Source organism: Mesocricetus auratus, unplaced genomic scaffold, assembly GCF_017639785.1.
Source record: "Mesocricetus auratus isolate SY011 unplaced genomic scaffold, BCM_Maur_2.0 Super-Scaffold_100013, whole genome shotgun sequence".
In the NCBI taxonomy this organism is placed as follows: Eukaryota; Metazoa; Chordata; class Mammalia; order Rodentia; family Cricetidae; genus Mesocricetus; species Mesocricetus auratus.
In genome coordinates this window covers 47,615,562-47,624,763 of record NW_024429196.1, presented here as the reverse complement: position 1 = coordinate 47,624,763, position 9,202 = coordinate 47,615,562, and positions in this window count along the sequence as shown.

Genomic DNA, 9,202 nt, shown 5'->3' with positions numbered 1-9,202 from the left:
TAGGAATGTTCTAACTTTGTCAACAGTGTCACTTCCTGTCTCTGCCCAGCTGCTTCATCCACCCATAGCTTTGGAATCCAGAAGCTGTGTAAACAGCTCCTCCCTGTACTGGTCATGCTGACTTGCTGAGGCCTGGCCCAATTCCTCTCCGGTTTTGTTCTGGCCCATGCCACACTCAGCCCTTTACCCTTCCCATATATGGCTGCACTGAACCACTTCTCCACTCACGATGCAAATTTCCCAGGAATCCTAAATTCCCCTTCACTGATAACACAACTAACTCATTATTTAAGGCAACACCAAGAAGTGATAGTAATAATACTAAGAGCTAGGAAGAGGCACCCTGGAAGGGTTTTATATGCTTTAATTCATTTAATCTTGACCAAAATAAATTTCATGAAGTAAGAACTATTAATTATATGGCCATGTTGTAGGGAAGAAACAGTCAAAGAGAAGCCAATTCCAGCAAGGATAACCTGTGACTGATACGTGAACATGAAATGTCCCATACCAACTCACATATTAGAACATGACTTCCCCAGCTAGTGGCACTGTTTCGAAAACTGTGGCATCTTTTGAAAGTGGAATCTCACCGGAAGAAGTAGTCACTAGGGGACAATTCTTACGGTTTTAAAGCTAGGCCACACTTCCCTTCCTTTATGCTCCATAACTGTGGACACAAGATGAGTGAGTGTCTCATTATTAATTGGTTTTAATGTTAACTTGTTATAAGTTAGAATTACTGAGTAAAAAGCCTCAACTGAAGAACTCACCTGATTGTCTTAATTGATTCAGGACAACCCACCCCAGGTGATTGCCCCTTCTGGTAGTGGTCCAGATAAAAATGGTGTTGATTCAGGACAACCCACCCCAGGTGATTGCCCCTTCTGGTAGTGGTCCAGATAAAAATGGTGTTGCAGAGTGAGAATTGCTTGACTGTTGCTCACTTGGCCTTGCTGCTGCTGCTGCTTCACAGATACCAGAGCCAGTGTTTCCAGGTTTCCATCATAAAGTTAAGGAACAATGGTGCTCCGGGTACCTCCCAGTTTTCAGAGCAAGATTGTGACTGTCAAAGCATCCAGTCTTGTGGATTGAGCAACCATTGGAGAAATTATTAGCCTCTCCAGCATGAGACAGCCACTGTGGAACCACATCATTGCTAAGGCACCTGGCCTTGGGGACCCAGCAATTACCAGATACTTGGCCTCTCATGTATAATTCACCATATTTAAATATTTTAATATGAGTTGACTTAGTGTGTGTGTGTGTGTGTGTGTGTGTGTGTGTGTGTGTGTGTGTATGTGATCAGTTCTGTCTCTCTAGAGAAACTGAGACTTCTGTTGCCATGTCCTCTTTGTCATGATAGGTTGTATTCATTCTTAAACTATAAGTCAAAATAAAACCTTCCATTCTTCAGTTGGTTCTCATTGGGTATTTGGACTCAGAAAAAAACAAACAAACAAAAAACAGTACAGTGGCAAAATCAGAGATTAAGCTCAAACAGGCCAGATCCCCACTAAGTCTGAACTTGGATAGACAGCTTCTTCTGCTTCGAGAGTTGTTTGTTTTCTTCTCTGTCATTTCCCTGCTGTTTGTCTCTCTGCTTGTCTTCCTGTCTCTCTCAAGCACACATGCACACACCCACACACATACTTAATATTTCCTTAATAAGGAAATGGTGGCTTCTTAACACAGTCCTTCTGTCCATTAAGATAGATTATTAGTTGTTTGGGTGCCAGGTTCATATCCTAATGAGCAGTGAAATGTTCCACAGTAAATACCTAAAAGTTTTATGGGGCTATTGTATAGTCATTTAAAATAATGAGTGAGTGTTTCTTAAGAGCCCAGCATTGACCTTGTACTACACTATGTAAAGGGAGATTCATGGGGTACTGAAGTTTGTCTCGCTCTGTGTGTGTGTCTGTGTGTATATGTGTGCCTGTATATATGTGTGGGTGTGGGTGTGTCTTTGTGTCTGTGTATATATGTGTGTCTATATGTATCTGTACATATGTGTGTGTGTGTGTGTATGTGCCTGTGTATGCAATGAAACAGCAGCTCCACTGCTCAAACCAAGATCTAAAAGAAACCAAAATGGATGAAGTGGGATCCAGGTCTTTAGAGCAGAAGAGAATCTGCTACCACAGCATCAGCCTACGCACACAGATCCAGCCACTTAAGACCGGTGCTGTGCCAACTCCCAGAAGCAAATGCCCAACATATTCATAGACAAGCATGCAAAAGACAAAGGATGAGATGGGAGACATGGGGTCCCGGTGGCAAGCTCTCCTCCACACCACACTTGGGAAGGGGAGGCCCAGGCTGCTGCTAGCATGCCATTATTATGTCCAAACCCACATTCCCAACTGAGAGCCTTGCCCATGGGCTCGACTTCCCAGTTATACTTCCCATCCCAATAAGAGAAATAGCGAGACAGAGAACTAGCAGTCAAGAGGTGAGTGAGTGAGCTCCAAGTTAGTAAGTAGGGGCACAGGGTGGGCTCGTTTGGGGGTATGAAAATACACCAGGATCTTCAGTGTTTGAGACCAGAGAGAGGGAAGAAATGTCACAGGAAACAGGACTTCAGAAATCACAGGGGGCCTCAAAAGAACCTAATTATGTGAATAAGATAAAAATAGAATAACCCACACACGTACGAACATCTGATCTTTGACAAAGAAGCTAAAAATATACAATGGAATAAAGAAAGCATCTTCAACAAATGGTGCTGGCATAATTGGAGACTGGCATGTAGAAGAATGCAGATCGATCCATGTCTATCGCCATCCACAAAACTTAAGTCCAAATGGATCAAAGACCTCAACATAAATCCAGCCACACTGAACCTCTTAGAAGAGAAAGTGGGTGGTACCCTTGAACGAATTGGTACAGGAGACAGCTTCCTGAACATAACACCAGTAGCACAGGCAGTAAGATCAACAATCAATAAATGGGACCTACTGAAACTGAGAAGCTTCTGTAAGGCAAAGGACACAGTCAGCAAGACAAAAAGGCAGCCCACAGAATGGGAAAAAATATTCACTAATCCCACATCTGACAGAGGGTTGATCTCCAAAATTTACAAAGAACTCAAGAAGCAAGTCTCCAAAACACCAAAGGACCCTATTAAAAAGTGGGCTGCAGAACTAAATAGAGAGTTTTCAATAGAGGAGTCTAAAATGGCTGAGAGGCACTTGAGAAAGTGCTCAACATCCTTAGCCATCCGGGAAATGCAAATCAAAACAACTCTCAGATACCATCTCACCCCTGTCAGAATGGCTAAAATCAAAAACACCAATGACAATTTATGCTGGAGAGGATGTGGTGAAAGGGGGACACTCCTCCATTGCTGGTGGGAGTGCCAACTGGTCCAGCCACTTTGGAAATCAGTGTGGAGATTCCTCAGAAAAATGGGAATAAACCTACCACAAGACCCAGCAACTCCACTCTTAGGCATATATCCAAAAGATGCCCATTCATACAACAAAGATGTCTGTTCCACTATGTTCATAGCAGCTTTATTTGTAATTGCCAGAACGTGGAAGCAACCTAGATGTCCCTCACCTGAAGAGTGGATAGAGAAAATGTGGTACATCTACACAATGGAGTACTATTCAGCAGAAAAAAATAATGGAATCATGAGATTCGCAGGCAAATGGATGACACTAGAAGAAACCATCCTGAGTGAGGTAACCCAGTCACAAAAAGAGAAACATGGCATGTACTCTCTCATATATGGATTTTAGACATAGATCTGGGGAGTGCCAGCCTACAATCCTATGGCCAGAGAGTCTGGGAAACAGAAACTTTATTTAGTGGCTGATCGAAGAAGAAGCAGACTCCCTTGGTTAAGTACTGAGCTGAACTCAAGAAAGCCAGTAACAGAGAGGGAGGACTGATGATCAAAGGGATTAAGACTGGGCTGGTCTAACCCCCAGAAACAGCTGACCAGACAAAGGTTAACTCTTGAATCCCAGGCATCAGCCTGGGAATCCAGCATGGGACTGATCAAGACCCCCTGAATCTGGGTGTCAGTGAGGAGGCCTAGGTAATCTATTGAGCCTTGGGCAGCAGATCAGTACCCATCCCAAGTATACACACGGACTTTGGACTCCAATAGAACAATGTGAGGTGCACTCTCACCCTGAACTCTTGGGAAAGGGTCTAGGCCCTGCCCTATATGAAATGACACACTATGGACACCCCCATGGAGGGCCTCACCCTCCCTGGAGAAATGAGGGGATAACGGGGGGGGAGGGCACGGGAGGAAGGGAGGGAATGGGAGAAGGACCTGGAACTGACTTGTGAAGCAACCTTGATTCTTATCTAAATTTAAACTGGAAAATAAAATAAAAAAAGAAGAAAAAAAAACTAAATAAAATTTTAGACACATAATTGGAGATGAAAAAAAATTATGTTATATAACATTAAGAAGTAAACCGTTGTGATTATTTTTACAACTTTACAATGTTTCATTTAAGGTAATTTCCATTTATATTCACTTCTATAAAAAACAAGAAAATATCTCATTTTCTTTGCTGAAAAAAAATAGAATATTATCTAAAAGAATATCAAGTGGTTTAAAATGGCAAACTAGTAAAAGAATAAATTGAAAGGATTTCCTATAAAGCAAAGCCAATTAAAAAATATGAGAAAGGTAAAGTCATATATAGTAATAGACAAGTAGACAGACAAATAGACAATAGACAGACAGATCCAATAAATCAGAAAATGATAATAGAAAAAATAATAGTGAATAAATAGTTGATAAAATACTAAAAGAAAAAAGTAAGGCTATGCTGTATAGAAGCATTCTACTAGATGAACTCATTCTATGAGTTTATTTTCAAGTCAAACTCATTTTATTGTGGAATTTCTGACACAAATGATAAACAGAATCCAAAAAGCTTCCAGACAGAACAACAACAAGCTAGTACAGAGTGGCCAAAACTATACCTAATAGATATAAGGTGGCTTTAGATCCATAGAAAATACCTGGTGCTCTTAGTGAGAAAAGGGGAGAAAACAAAAGCAGTCAAAAGTGCAGGAAGAAAACGTCTAAATAAGTAGTACCAACAAATCATGGTCCAAATAGTAAGCAAGACTGGGCCATGAGAAGGAAGAACTCAGCAAGTCATGGAAACTTGGCATTCCAGCTGGGCCCACGCCATTTCTATAGAAAATGAGTTGAGACAATTGACCTCACAGGCAAAGCACTCCATGCTCCGCAGAAACAAAACTTTCAAAATCAAAAGAACATACATTCCACATACTTGCTTTCAGCCTTCAGAATCGCACCACAAACAAAGGCAAATCCAAAATGAAAGTAGAGCTATAAAATGTGGAAAACTGAAAGGGAAAAGAGGAGATAACACTAGGGATCCTAATATCCTCATCTAACTTGGTAAAGAGTCGAGAATAATTCTCTCACAGGGCTAGAAAGATGGCTCAGTGTTTCAGAGCACAGACTGTGCTGGCTATGTGGCCCATGCCTTTAATCACAGCACTGGAGAGGCAGAGGCAGACTGAGTGCTAGGAGTTTGAGGCCAGTTTGACCTACATAGTGGGTTCCAGGCCAGCAAGAGATACACAATGAGCTTCTGCCTCAAACACAAACAAACAGGCAAACACAAACTGTTCTTACAGAGAACCTAAGTTTGATTCCCAGCACTGACACTGGGTGGCTCATATATTTCTGCAACTCCAACTCCAGGGAATCCAAAACCATTTTCTATCCTCCAGGGGCACCTGTACTCACATACACATGTCCATACACAGAAACACATGCATATACATAATTAAAAATAGAATAAAATCTTTAAAATATATTTAAGGATAGCCATCTTAATTTCTTTCTTTAAAGACTTAAAGTTCTTGTCAGAAAATTCTTTCACTTCTTTGGCTAGAGTTACCCCAAGGTATTTTATGTTGTTTATGGCTATTGAAGGAAAGCAATCTACAGATTCAATGCAATCCTCATCAAAATCCCAGCACAATTCTTAACTGACCCTGAAAGAACAATACTCAACTTTATATGGAAACAACAAAAAATGCAGGATAGCCAAAACAACCCTGTATAATAAAGGAACTTCTGGAGGCATCACCATTCCTGACTTCAAGCTCTCCTATGAGCTATAATAATGAAAACAGGTTTGTATTGGCACAAAAACAGACAGGTGGACCAATGGAATTGAATAGAAGACCCTGATATTAACCCACACACCTATTGAACAACTAATTTTTGACAAAGAAGCTAAAATTATATATGGAACAAACAAAGCATTTTCGACAAATGGTGCTGGCGTATAGAAGACTGCAGATGGATCCATCTCTATTGACATGCACAAAACTTAAGTGCAAATGGAGTAAAGGCCTCAACATAAATCCAGTCACATTGAACCTCTTAGAAGAGAAAGTGGGAAGTATCCTTGAACACGTTGGCACAGGAGACCACTTCCTGAACATAAGACCAGTATCACAGACACTGAGATCAACAATTAATACATGGGACCTTCTGAAACTGAGAAGCTTCTGTAAGGCAAATGACACAGTCAGCAAGACAAAATGGGAAAAGACTTTCATCAACCCTACATCTGACAGAGGGCTGATATCCAAGAACTCAAAACTCTAGTCACCAAAACACCAAATAATCCAATTAAAAATGGAGTACAGGTCTAAACAGAAAATTCTCAACAGAGAAATCTCAAATGGCCAAAAGGTGTCTTAAGGAATTTCTCAACATCCTTAGCCATCAGGGAAACACAAGCTGAAACAACTCTGAGATGCCATCTTATACCTGCTAGAATGGCTAAAATCAAAAACACTAATAAAAGTTTATGCTGGAGAGGATATGGAATAAAGGGAACACTCTTCCATTGCTGGTGGTAGTGTAAACTTTTACAGCCACTTTGAAAATCAGTATGATGGTTTCTCAGAAAATTGGGAATCCTACCTCAAGACCCAGCAATTCTCCTCTTGGACATACACCCAAAGGATGTACACTCATATCACAAAGACATCTGTTCAACTATGTTATAGCAGCATTATTTGTAATAGCCATAACCTGGAAGCAACCTAGATGCCCCTCAACCAAAGAATGGATAAAGAAAATGTGGTACATTTACACAATTGAGGTAACAAAAAACCCAAAATGACATCTTGAAATTCGCAGGCAAATGGAAAGAACTAAAAGAAACCATTCTGAGTGAGGTAGCCCAGACACAGAAAGACAAACATGGTATGTAGTTACTCATAAGTAGATATTGCACATAGAGTAAATGATTACCAGCCTATAATCCACAACCTCAGAAAAGCCAGGAAACAAGGAGGACCCTAAGAGAGACATACATGGACCCCTCCCCCAAGAAAGAGAAAGGGACAAGATCTTCTGAGTAAATTGAGAGTATGGGAGAAGGGAAGGGAGGTAGGAGAGAGGAGAGGAGAAGGGGATAGGGGAGAAGTACAAGAAGGATCAGGAAGGTTGAGGGATCAGAGAAAGACAGCAAGGAAAGAGACACCTTGATAGAGGGAGCCATTACAGAGTTAAGGAGAAACCTGACACTAGGGAAATTCCCAGGAATCCACAAGGATGATCCCAACTAAGAATCTAAGCAATAGTGGAGAGGGTACCCTAAATGTCTTTCCCCTATAATGAGATTGGTGACTACCTTAAATGTCATAATTGAGCCTTCATCCAGTAGCCGATGGAAGCAGAAGCAGAGATTCACAGCCAAGCACTGAGTCAAACTACTGGAGTCCAGTTATAGAGAGGGAGGAGTGATGAGCAAAGGGGTCAAGACCATGCTGGGGAAACCTACAGAAACAGTTGACCTGAGCAAGTTGGAGCTCACAGATTCCATACTGGCAGTTGGGGAATCTGTGGAAGATTGAACTAGGCCCCCTGAACATGGGTGTCAATTGGGGGGCTTGAGTAGTCTGTAGGGCTTCTGGCAGCAGAACCAGTATTTATCCCTAGTGCATGAACTGGCTTTTTGGAACCCATTCTCTATGGAGGGATACCTTGCTCAGCCTAGATACATGGGGGAGGGACATAGATGGTGTTTCTTATGGTGGCTTCACATAGGCAAAAAGAACTTGAACTCTGGCTCCTTCAGGTCCTTAGAAAGGCATAAATCCCATTCATGAGGTTTCACTCTCATGATTCATTCACCCCTACCCCCACCCGTGACACCAAAGCTCCATGATGAAGACAGGTTTCAACATGCTGCTTTTTGTTAGCATAACAAACATTCAAGCAATAGCAATAACTGTCTAGAGATTCATAGTGAGAAATAATGGTTCATGTTTATAAGCTATAAATATAAGAAGGTAGTTATAAAGATAATCAATAAAAAACTAAAATAAAACAATTGATGTAATGAAGGAGAGGATGAAAAAGAAGTAGGACAGTGTGTGAAACCCTCGGTAGATCATTATTGTGTCAATCTAGAAACAGTAAACATCAGGAATTCGATAAGTGAAGGTCACCAATGGAAGAATTTGTGGAAGTGTGGAGAGGCCTACTTGGTGGGGGTGTGGAAGCTCAAAGCAGGACCGTGTCTACTGAGCAGTTAAGTGTATTCCTAATGACAGCCCTGCTCCTATGGAATACCTGAATGTTAGAAAGATCTCAGGTGTGCTTGATGCTACAAAAGAGGATCTACACTTTAGAGGATGTCTAAAGCGTTCCTGGATGATTAAGGTTTAGGGACAGTCCCAAGGATGTTGAATATGGACACAGGTTAACTCCAGTGATCCTGACTTAAAAGAAACTTGTTGTGATGGTTTGTTCTGTTCATTTGTAGAGGAGTTAGGGGATGAACAGTAGGAAGACAGAGACAAAAGACAGTCAGATGTGCAAGCCAGAGCCCAGGGAGAGGGGCAATGTTCTCCTGAGGTCTTCAGGTTCAAGAAAGTACAACTTTTCTACCTCTATCCATTGACCTGAAATTTTCATGAATTCTTTCTTAACAGCTTAGTAATAGTTCATTGTGTAAATGTACTACATTTTCATTGTCCATTCATCAGTTAACAGTCATCTATGCTAATTCCAACTTCCTGTTATTATGAAGAGAGCAACAATGAACATGGATAAGCAAGTATCCTGAAGCAGGATGCAGAATTATTTGGCTGTTGCCAAAGACTAGTACAGCTGGATATTGAGGTAGATCGCTCCCAATGTCCTGCTTCTACAGTGCTGACC